Genomic DNA, 12,033 nt, shown 5'->3' on the forward strand with positions numbered 1-12,033 from the left:
TGGCTTGCTGTGATGCTGGAAGCAATGTCACTGGTATTTCCAATGGTAGCAGGGGCACCCAAAGGGAACGGGCTTCAGCGGAGCTTCCAGACGAAGAACAGACAATGAAGAAGGTCGCGGCCCCCACTTTGGAGGAGGAAACCACTGAAAACCTTATGCATGGTTTTGAAGCATTACTTTCTAGTCCGCTCTTACTCATACTGACCCGACTGGCCAGGCTAGAGTTTCCCCTTAAGGTTTCAAAGGCTGTAAATCTTTATGGACCCACATTGCTGTAGCTTCCTCCCAATATACTGAGCTGTTGCTTAGTAGGCAACTACTTTAACTACTCCACCACCAGGACACTCCGTGAGGCACACGTGTTTCTAAAATCAGCCTTTCACACTTTGGAGTTACTGGACATTCTTAGACCATGCACAATCATGTGGAGTTTCCTGAATGGTGAGCCTTTTCTCCATCTTCTGTGCCATAATTTTTGTCCCTCTCTCTAGGAAGGGCCCTTTTCTTCTAAACTAAATTTTAGAACTAAAGGCTTGGCTACCTCTGGCGTAGAAGCAGGGCAAGAATTCTTGACTTATATTCAGATAATGAAGTCTTTGTGGTGTAATGGTTACCCATTGGGTGGTTTGCATGGTTGGCAGTTCAAAACCACCAGCAGATCTGCGGGAGAAAGACTGGACTTTCTACTCCCATAAACAGTTACAGTCTTGGAAACAACCCCCAACCCAAAGCTGGTCTGTCCCAGCTTTGCTTTGTTGGCCTTAACTGAACCAAGGTGGGCCAGATCCCAACCCTGAGATAATGGGTGTATTACTTTTTTATTTCTCATACGGGATATAGGACAGTAATGTGGCTTTAGTCAGGTGGCATTTTTACATATGTGTGTTTATATTCTACCCTTTGAATAAGCATCTAACATATGATTTGCTTTAATAGAAAAATACTGTGTTGACTATTTGTCCTGAATACAGATTTCTTTCTTTCTTGTTTATCTCAGATCTTGTTATGTCCCATACTTTACTGGACTCTAAGAAGTAAGCAGACAAAATGGCAGTGGTGCCAGCAGATTTTGGTTCCCATTTGTAAGTGAGGGAAGAAAGAGAATTCTCAGGGAAGGAGAAGTACGTGTGAGTTTTGTGATAGAACTTAAAATCATCCGCTTTCTTAGCTGATCGCTCTCCCAAGTGTAGGCTTTCCCTAAGAGTCACTGGTCGGTTTTAGTTGTAATGAGAGTTGGTGTTAGTATTTCAGCAAGTGCAGAATGCAGAAATGGGCAAATTGACTGTGGTGTGGAATGTCCATTGTTTGTTGTAATCAGAGCCTGTGTTCTGTAGATGGCTAATCTCCCGAAATTTTTGTAAACAAAAATTGCACTACGAATTTCTGTGGTGCAATACCAGAAGGTTTGGAAATGGTGACTGTTTCATCCCTTCCATTGAGGGATAGAGTATACATTGTCATAATCACGCCTCTGGGAAACTTAATAAGCCTAACTTTTATAGAACATTAACTGCATGCTAAATTCTTTGAAGCATTTTGTTTTACCCAGAGTTTCTCAAATGTGCTTGATTGTAGGATTCTTAATAATGTGCCTTAGGAGTTCATGGTTAATTTTCTGAAAAATGTAATTTTTGGAAGCACAGATTAATACATACATGCCTGACTAATTCAGTGCATTTTTGTATGGCGTGACTTATATGATTTAATTATCTTCCTATATTTTCTTTGCTCTATGAGGTTTGATCCCAGAGTTATTGCATCACTGTCCAATTGAAGATCTACAGTAAGTGGTCAGGTGTAACACACAACTGGGCTTAAGCTGCAGTTCTGCCATTGACTTGTATGTCCTTGGGGAAAATATTATTCCTAAGATATTTATTGAGCTTTAATTCATTCATTGAACAAACGTCTATTATTTCCTACATGCTTGTTACAAAGGAATCTAAAATGAAATGATTCCTATGTTCCAGGACCTTTTATTCTAAGATGAAAGAACATGGGTAAATCAAGCAGGGGCAAAGTGTTTGATAAATGTTAAAACCTTGAGTGAAGTCACCAAGGTGAGAGGCATTAATTCTGTTTAGAGGGAAGCAAAAGCACCTCACAGAGGAGCAGATACAAGCTGAATTTTCAGACCCTTCAGTTGCCAAGTGCATGACCTTGGAAAATTAGCTGAGTTCTGGCAGGTCCAAGTGCAAATTGTCATGACTGAGCGCGGCAGCAGGGCTGAAACAATCCACTTTATGTGTTATCCATGTTAATTCTCTGAGGACATCTAGGCAAACATTGAAGGAAGAAGCTCTTTAATTCAAGGATGCTAAGTGACATTCTGAGCAGAGGAAATGGGAGAAAATGCAGAGAAGAGCAACACTGAATTTCCCTGGGTGTTCTACAGTAGCTGAGTGGTTTTCAGGGACTATTCCTGATGGGCCACAGATTGTAGCAAGCCCCGTCGGCTCTCTTGACTTTGACCTGGATAGAGGTTGTCAGTTTGGCTTAGGTGTTGCCGTGATTCTGAAGGCCATGTCACTGGTATTTCAAATACACCAGTCACACAAAGTGAATCGGTTTCAGTGGAGCGGCACAAGACCTCTTTAAAGTGTTGAACTGAGGTACACTTGATCCAAGCCATGGTGTTTTAATAGCCTCATATGCATGTGAAGGTTGGACATTGAATAAAGGAGACCGAAGGGAAAAATCAATGCATTTGAAGGAGGGTGGTGCCGAACACGGAAGTGCCAAGGACTGTCAGAAGAACAAACCGCTCTGTCTCGGAAGACGGACAGCCAGAACACTCCTTACAGAACACTCCTTAGGCAAAAATGGCGAGACCTTGTCTCACGTCCTTTGGGCATGGTATCAGGAGAGAGCAGTCCCTGGAGAGGGGCGTCATGCTTGGTAAAGTGGAGGGGCAGCAGAAAAGAGGAAGGACTGACTCAGTCGCTGCACAGCGGGCTCAATCACAGGAACGATTGTAAGGACGACGCAGGACAGGGCAGCGTTCCCTCTGTTGTTCAGAGGGTTGGTATGAGTGGGATCTCATTTGATGGCACCTAACAACAACAACAACCATATGAGCAACAGCCACAATAGCAGCAGAGGTTGAGGGAGTTAAAGACAGATGTATATTCTATAGCATCTGAATTTTAAGTACCTAATACTATATTACCTGACAGCCATTGAGTCAATTTTGACTCACAGTGGCCCTGTAGGACACAGTAGAATGACCCCTTTGGGGTTTCAGACCGTAAACCTTTACAAGAGCAGAAAGCCTCATCGTTCCCCTGCAGAGCAGCTGAAGTGTTTAAACTGTGGACCTTCCAGGTATCTTCTCAGTACATAATCTGATATGCCATCAAAGCTCCTCAGGTCCCTGTTGGGTAAGAGGGGGACTGCTAAAATAGGGTTGGTAGTTCAAATCCACCATCTTCTTTGTAGGAAAAATATGAGGTTATCTACTTCTGTACAAATTAACAATTGCAGAAAACCTATAAAGGGTCACTGAGTTAGAACAGGTTTGATGGCAGGGGGTTTGATTTTAAAATGATAAATTAATATGGTATTAAAATATTATTTTGATTCCAAATTATATTATTAATCGTCAATTTTATTTATTATACAACATACAACTTTAAAATGTATCTTTACATTTTAAAGGCACGAACTCACATTTTTCTAACTAATCGTCACCGCCACTGTATGAAGGTGTTAGGTGGTGTCCAGTCAGTCTGACCCAGAGCGACTCTGTGTGTACAATTGTTATGTGTGAGCCCAGTCTTATAGCCACTGTGTCCGTCTGTCTAATTGAGGACCTTCCCATTTTTCATGACCTTCCAGTTTACCAGGCATGATGTCCTTTTCCTCTCCTGATAACGTATCCCAAGTATGAGAGACTAAGTCTCAACATCCTTGCCTCTAAGGAGCATTCTGACTATACTTCTTCCAAGACAGATTTGTTTGGCAGTCCATTAATACTTTCAACATTTTTTCCAGCACCATAATTCAAATGCATTTATTCTTCTCTCATTTTCCTTTTTCAGGGTTCAACTTTCAGATGCATCTGAGGCTGTTGGAAACACCAAGGCTTGGGCCAGGTGCACCTAAGTCCTTGAAGTGATATCCTTGCCCTTCAATACTATTATCTGCCTTTATTTGAATAGAAGAGGGAAGGGAAGTAAACTGGATATTTCCCAAGGTCAAAAGATAGATTAGAGACAGAAGCAAGATTGTAACCTGGAAATCTAGCTTCTTGGTCCATGTTCTTGAAAACAAAAATGAAAGGAAGCAAACAACAGAAAGGTAGTTGCCGTAGAGCTGATTCTGATTGATGGTGATTCCAGGCATGCCCAGTTAGAGCTGGGCTCCGTAGCGCCTTTAAGGACTATTTTCTCAGATCATCAGTTTTAACCTTCATAGCATATATGTCTTTACGCTATACTACAGCGTGTTCTCAACAAAAGGATCCCTGCTGGTGCAGTGTACTAAGCATTAAGTGGTTCAAATCCACTACTCCTTAGTGGTAAAAGAGGTAAGGCAGTCTGCTTCCCTAAGATTGACAGCCTTTGGAACCCTAGCGGGTAATTCTACTCTGTCTAGTATAGTGGCTGTGGCTTGAAATTACCTCCATGCCATTGGGCATGGCTTTGGTTTCCTGCACAACAGGTAGTACTGCCTTTTTTGAAAAATCTGCACTCCCGGACATTGACTTAACAGTTGATTAAAACCCTACAGAATTTGACACATTGTATAGGTCAATGGATAACTTTCTTTAAGAAGGCATTTAAATGATCAGTTGTATTGCATTTTAAACCGACCAGGACTCTGTTCGTAGATTTTGTTTTAATTGTATATATTTTTATGAAAGATAAGAGAACAGCTAGAATTTAGATATATTAGCAGTTATATCTTCATATACAGTGAAAGTTGCTTAGTGGACGTTTCTTCACTCTGAAGAAATGGCATGGAAGCCACGTCTGACCTTCTGTGGCTACACAAAGGACACGGATAATCGGACCCCCCAGCAATCCAAGGCTGCTTACAGAAGGTAGAAGCCACGCATGCGTCCACTCTCCAGCCTTCTTTATCTTCAGACGCCAGTCAGCCTCCTGTTTCTCTTTGCTTCTCTGCTACATTCCTTATCTGTGGCGGTGGCCATGCAGCTCTCTCAGGATTCTATGGGACGTAGTAGAGCAGCTGACAGGTTGTAACATGTTAAGCATACAGTTAGGAAATGAGAATGCCATTAAGAATACAGTGAGAACGCAGGACACTGCAGCGCCTCTTCTCAGCCATGCTGCGTGCTGGCCTGCATGTCTCTGCTGGCTCTCAGCCTCTCAGCCACACGGACCCTTGTTCTGTGGGTGCATTGCTTTGTTTCACAGTCTCTGCTGGTTCGCTCCTCTCTCTCGTGACCTTGGTGCTGGGGCCTCTGGGGCTTCTGCTGCCTCTGCCACTTCAGACAGGAATCTTTACTGTTCTTCCTGGATGGTCTCAGGAGTCTTGCTCCCTGTTTCTGGGATGGCTCACTGGAATGACAAGACTGACCGAGCCTCTATCAGTGTTCCACACACCCCGTTTGCGTGTTCCCACTCAATCATTCGGTGAGCGTTACAAAAGCGTGGATAGAAGGGCCGTGCCACGTCATTTTACTTCACTAGACGCCGCAACTAGAATATGGTGAATGTTTACTCAATGCACCAAGTCTTCATTATGGAACAAGTAGGGAAAATTTGACCTTATTTTCAAAGACAGAAAAAAATTTTTGTTCAGAACAGCACCTGGCTTCCCTCTTCATAAAAGAAGAACTCAAAACTTACTGCCGTTGAATTGATGCCGACCATAGGGAACAGAGCAGAACTGCCACATGCGTTTCCTAGACTGTAGCTGTCTGCTGGAGTAGAAAGCCTTGTCTTTCTCCCTCAGAGCATCAGGTGGTTTTGAACTGCTGGCCTTTTGGATTGCAGCCTGGCATATAACCCCTATGACACCAGGACTCCTGTCTGAAGGACAAGAACTCTTTATAACTTCTCAAGACTCTTAAGAAGGCTCTGGTGGTTATGCATTGGGCTGCAACTGGTCGACAGTTCAAAACCACCGGAAGCTCCGTGGGAGAAAGGCTGGAGAGTTACAGCCTTGGAAACCCACAGGGGGTAAAAGGGTGTGTGTGTCTCCATGAGTCAGCACTGAGTCGACTGCAGTGAGTTTGGTTTTTGGAGGAAATCTCTGCAACTGGGCATATTTGACTGACTGAGTTTTGTGGCTGATTTCAGGCCTTCATTTTTCTGGGTGAAAGTGAAATTCAATCATCTCTGTAAACATCTCTTCTGTATCTAGAAGGATATAACCATTTGTTCTCATGATGCTTCGTTTGAAATGTTAATGTGTGGAGTCTCAGGGGGGAAGGTGTTAAAGTATTATATACTCAGCGATGCACAAGAGGTAGTTGAAAGCCAGGAAGAAGTGAGGGATTGAGATGAAATGAAACTGCTGGGAACAGTTCAAAGCCAGGCTTCATATCAATGGTCGTTTGATGGGAGATATGGTTGAGGAAGCGTCTCTGGGAAAAAAAAAGTGTTTTATAAGATGAGAGACCTCATCCCTCAAACCTTCAGAATTGGTATCAGAGAGACCGTCAGGGAGCAGAGGGTGGCTGACAGGGGAAGCCCAGGATGACAGGAATCAGGCCCTGGGGCATGATCAGACGAGAAGGAAATGGGCTTCACAGACGCACAGCTCTGCCCTCCTTGGTGACATCATCAACTCCTCGGAACGCTTTCCTTCCCCTGACCTTGGCGCTTGTCTATTTTTCTATTAAACTTGGTGTCATTGACCCAAACCAACTGGGATTTATCCACTCCCACAAAACATTGAAGTCAAGAAACTGCAATAAAGTGTATTTGTTGTTTTAAGATGAAAACTGCCTTTCCCATTTTGAATTTCCAAAGCTACTTTTCCTATGTCACTTTATCTAACTAAGCCCAAACCAAACCTTCTTCTATGGAGTCAATTCTAGGCCACAGTGAACCCGACAGGACAGAGGAGAGCTTCCCTGTAGGGCGACACTCTTTCTGGAGGCTGACAGCCACCCCCTTCTCTTGTGGAGTGGTTGGCGTGGTCCAACAATTAACTGCCGGGTTAGTGTTGAACGCTTACCCATTGTGCCCCAGGACTTCTTTGACTTCATATGGTCGTTTTGCAACTGGAAAGGACATCTGGAGAAGGTTATGCCATGGCTGGGAAATGCTGTTTTAGGTAGAACTAATGTCATGTGACTTCTAATTCGGAGTAGTATTTCATTTCAAATAAGCACGGTAGTTTTTCTTAGTTCAATCTTCGCCTTTGGGCCATGGTACTACAGGGCGTCTATTAGACAGAGCCCTAGGCCCTGGTTTTCCTTTAATAACTAGAAAAATGGAACTATCTTGTCTGAAGACATACACAAGTAGAAATTTGGGAACTTTATGGCCGTTCTGAAAGTCTTAGGATTATTTATCACAGATTTATTAATTCTATGAGTATACATAAGTATATATATGTCTACATAAATAATATACCCATACACATATGAGGATTACCTCTCCCCAAATGGAATTGTGCTAGCCAGAGCAGAGTATTCATAATACACATTTTTCCTGCTAGGCATGCATCAAGCAACTGGCTCTGAGTTAGGGCACCCAGTGGTGTCTGCGAAGGTTCTCTCTGGTCACAATGAATTTTTCGTGAAAGCAGTTTCATTCAAACCTCATTTTTTGATGTGGTCTATTTAAGAGAACAGCATGCGGCTGTGAAATTTTGTTTCCTGCTCCAGAAAAATGGTGCAGAAACTGTTGTGATGTTGAACATAGCTTAGAAGGACAGTGCTGTGGGAAAAAGTCACGTGTAAGGGTGGTTTTCTCATTTCAAAAAAGGTGAAATACTAATTGATGACAGAAGAAAATGGTGACTCATAGTGCAGTTGGAGTTCATTCCACCAGGTCAGACTGTTAATCAAACTTTTTATTTCGAGGTTCTGAAAGGATTGCATAACAATGTGCCACAAAAGAAGGCCTGATTTGTGGCAGATGGGGACTTGTTTTTCCCACCACAACAATGCTTCTGCTCACTCAACCATCTCTGCACCAGTGTTTGGAAGAGAACAGCATGCCCTTCTTGCCCCATGCACCTTACTCACCTGACCCGGCTCCATGCGACTTATTTTTGTTCTGCAAGTGCAGCGGGGCACGATAGGACAGATTTGACGAAGTCGAAGAGATGAAGAAAAAAAATGAGGGAGGCGCTGTCAGCCATCCAAACTAATGAGTTTGAAAAATGTTTTCCAGGATGGAATGGCAGGTTTGATGAATGTCTTAAGTGTAATGGAGAGTATTTTGAAGGTGGTAAGCTTTGTTTTGTAAAAGAAACTTAAACATATATCTTCGAAAAAAATTCTGCTTTTTTGGGGCATGGGGTTCCTCCCTCGTATGTAAAACTAATACATCTTTTTAATGCTCACAAGTATTCACTCCTGATGGAGGCGTTGCAGTCTCTGTCACTATTAGAATTTGGACAGGCGCTTCCTTCTATCATCCTCTTCCAGCCTCACGTTGATCACAGCAGACCTCGATGTCCTTCTTCCAGGGAGCGTTCGTTGCTGTCTGGTTGATTTTGACTTAAAACCAAACCAAAACAGCCTTGATGATAAATAATAATGTACGTGCTCTGTGCTCATCCTTGTCTCTTGCTCTCATTTTCATTGAAAGAAAGATGCAAAAGAAGAGCTCTTTTCCTCTCCCAAGAGTCCCGCAGATAAGTTATAAAGGAGCGTTAAAGTGTTGTCCTCAGCAGCAGCTCGGAGGGCGGAGGAAGAGCTCAGATTTGCTGGTTCCTGGTGCTGCTCATTTCCTCTAACATGTGATCTCCTCATTTTTGTTGGTTTATTATGAGCCCTGGCTGACATTTAAACTTTTAATTATCTTATAATAAGTTATAAATTTGGAAAGGTAGACATGATCATCTTTTTTGAGGTCCACCAGCTTTATTTTATTGTTCCTATTTGGTACTGCCCATAATGTCAGTGAGTCTGAACAGTTGCCTGAGTATCTTCCTTGTGTACTCAGTAGTATAATTTCTGTGGAGTTAAACTAATTTACCTTATTTAAATGAAGCTCCCTACCTAATTGAGAAAAAACAGGCATACTGACTCCTCTTGATCCAGGACCTGATTTAGCCAGTGATTTTCATATTAGTATATGTTATTGTTTCATATTTATGTATTAGCTTTGGCTAACAAATAAGATAGAGTCTACATTGAATTCAACTGTAGTGGTATGTAAATTTGACCTATTTTGAGGAAGATAAGTTTCCTTCAATACCAGGGACTCACTGAGAGTGAGAATTGTTTTTAACTTAGTCCCTAAAATAATCATGGTTTCTAGTATTTGCCTACTATATGAACGAGACTCAAGAAATATCTGATAAATGAATTAATCTAATTAGTAATTTTCAATATGTAGTCCCTAAGTATTTATCTGTAGTAGAATTGCATTGGCTCACTATAGTAGCATCTCATTACAGAATTTGATTAAAATCCCTTTATTACTATTTTTTTTACTTACTGTTTAGGAAAGACATCTTTTTAAAACATTTTCTTAGGACCTCATACAACTTATCACAATCCATACATATACATACATCAATTGTGTAAAGCACATCTGTACATTCTTTGCCCTAATCATTTTCAAAGCATTTGCTCTCCACTTAAGCCCTTTGCATCAAGTCCTCTTTTTTCCCCTCCTTCCCTGCTCCCCCCTCCCTCATGAGCCCTTGATAATTTATAAATTATTATTTTATCTTATCTTGCCCTATCTGGTGTCTCCCTTAACCCCCTTTTCTGTTGTCTGTCCCCCAGGGAGGAGGTCACATGTAGATCCTTATCATTGGTTCCCCCTTTCCAACCCACTCACCCTCTACCCTCCCAGCATCACCCCTCGCGCCCCTGGTCCTGAAGGTATCATCCACCCTGGATTCCCTGTGCCTCCAGCTCCTATCTGCACCAGTGTACAACCTCTGCTCTATCCAGACTTACAAGGTAGAATTCTTCATCGGTGCTACGTCGCACCCTGACTAACTCATCTCCTCCTCTAGACCCCTCTGTGAGGGGATCTCCATTGACCAACAAATGGGCTTTGGGTCTCCACTCTGCACTTCCCCCTTCATTCGCTATTGTAATATTTTATTTTTTTTGGATGATGCCTTATACCTGATCCCTTCGACACCTCATGATCACACAGGCTGGTGTACTTCTTCCATGTGGGCTTTGTTGCTTCTGAGCTAGATGGCCGCTTGTTCACCTTCAAGCCTTTAAGACCCCAGACACTATCTCTTTTGATATCCGGGCACCATCAGCTTTCTTCGCCACATTTGCTTATGCACCCATTTGTCCTCCGCGATCGTATCATGGAGGTATGCACCCAATGATATGATTTTTTGTTCTTTGATGCCTGATAACTGATCCCTTCGGAACCATGTGATCACACAGGCTGATGTGCTTCTTCCATGTGGTCTTTGTTGTTTCTGAGCTAGATGACCGCTTGTTCACCTTCAAACCTTTAAGATGCTGTCTCTTTTGAAAGCCGGGCAGCATCAGTTTTCTTCACCACATTTGCTTGTTCACCCGCTTTGGCTTCAGTGATTGTGTTGGGAGGGTGAGCATCATAGAATGCCAGTTTAATAGAAGGAAGTATTCATGCATTGAGGGAGTTCTTGAGTAGAGGCCCAAGGTCCAGGGAAGACATTTTTATAATGAATGAAAAAAATAGAAAAAAGAATGAATTATAAATGAATAGAATTGAGAGTCAGAGTATTTCTAAAGTCTCTGGCAGAAGAGAAAACAAAACTTTAGAGGCTCTTGTGTTGAAGAAAAATAAATGCTTTTCATGAGGTGTTAGTCATAGATGATAATCAACATATATAATTCAATTAGTATACCTTTGCTTGGTAATTTGTGCTGGCATGATCATAGTAATACCTTGAATTGCCATGGTCACTTTTTACTTTCAGTGTAGTTTTGATCCCTTATTGACTCACCACAGTCAGTCCTGTGAGGCAGAGGGCAAGGTCAAGTTCTTCTTGGAATGTGAATGGATGGTGATAGTGAAGGCATCTTAGGTTTTTAGTGCTGCTGTGTTAGAAATATGGTTAAAATGAGTGGCTTTAGAAAGCCTACACTTATTTTTAACCAGTTTATGAAGCTAGAAATTTAAAGGCAAGGTGCCAGCTCTAGGTAAAGGTATTTTCCGTTTATCTGCTCTGTGGGGAAAGCTCCCCTAACACAGCATCTAACTCTCTCCCATTTTTACTTTCTTGTTTCCTTAATTTACTCCTTTTCTGTATCAAAAGTGATTGGTTTAAGACATAGCTTACACTGAAATGGGCTCATTAATGTAAGAAATAAAGCTATATTCCAATTGGAACTTTATCTGTTAGTATATAATATAAACATAAGAGTTAGGATTTACAACCCAGATTTAGTGGGACACTATTCAATCCATAATAGAAATTAAGCAATTTGCTTAAGTCATTTTGCTAGTTGGTGACAGACAAATCTGATCAGGATCAGGGTAAACTCCTTAACAACCTGCTATGTACAGATAGCACACCGTGGCTTGCTGAAGGCAGGGAGAAGCCTCAAAGCTCTTATTGCTGTAGAGCAAAGACTTCAATATCGATCACACCTCAACTTAACCCCCCCCCCAAAAAAAACCCAAAGTACTCACAGTTGAATCAGTAAGCAACATTGTGATAAAAATGAAAATTTCAAGTTGTCAAAGATTTCATTTTACTTAGATCTGAAATCAATGTTCATGGAAGCAGCAGCCAAGAAATCAAAGGACATATTGCACTGGGAAAATCTGTTGCATAAGACTCTCCTTAAAGTGTTAAAAAACAAAAAGATACTGCCTTGAAAACGAAGGCATGCCTGACCCAAGACGTAGGATTTCAGTCCTTTCCTGTGCGTGTGGAAGTTGGCCAGTGAGTAAGGAAGATGGAATCGTT

This window comes from Tenrec ecaudatus, chromosome 9 (assembly GCF_050624435.1).
Source record: "Tenrec ecaudatus isolate mTenEca1 chromosome 9, mTenEca1.hap1, whole genome shotgun sequence".
NCBI classification, from domain to species: Eukaryota; Metazoa; Chordata; class Mammalia; order Afrosoricida; family Tenrecidae; genus Tenrec; species Tenrec ecaudatus.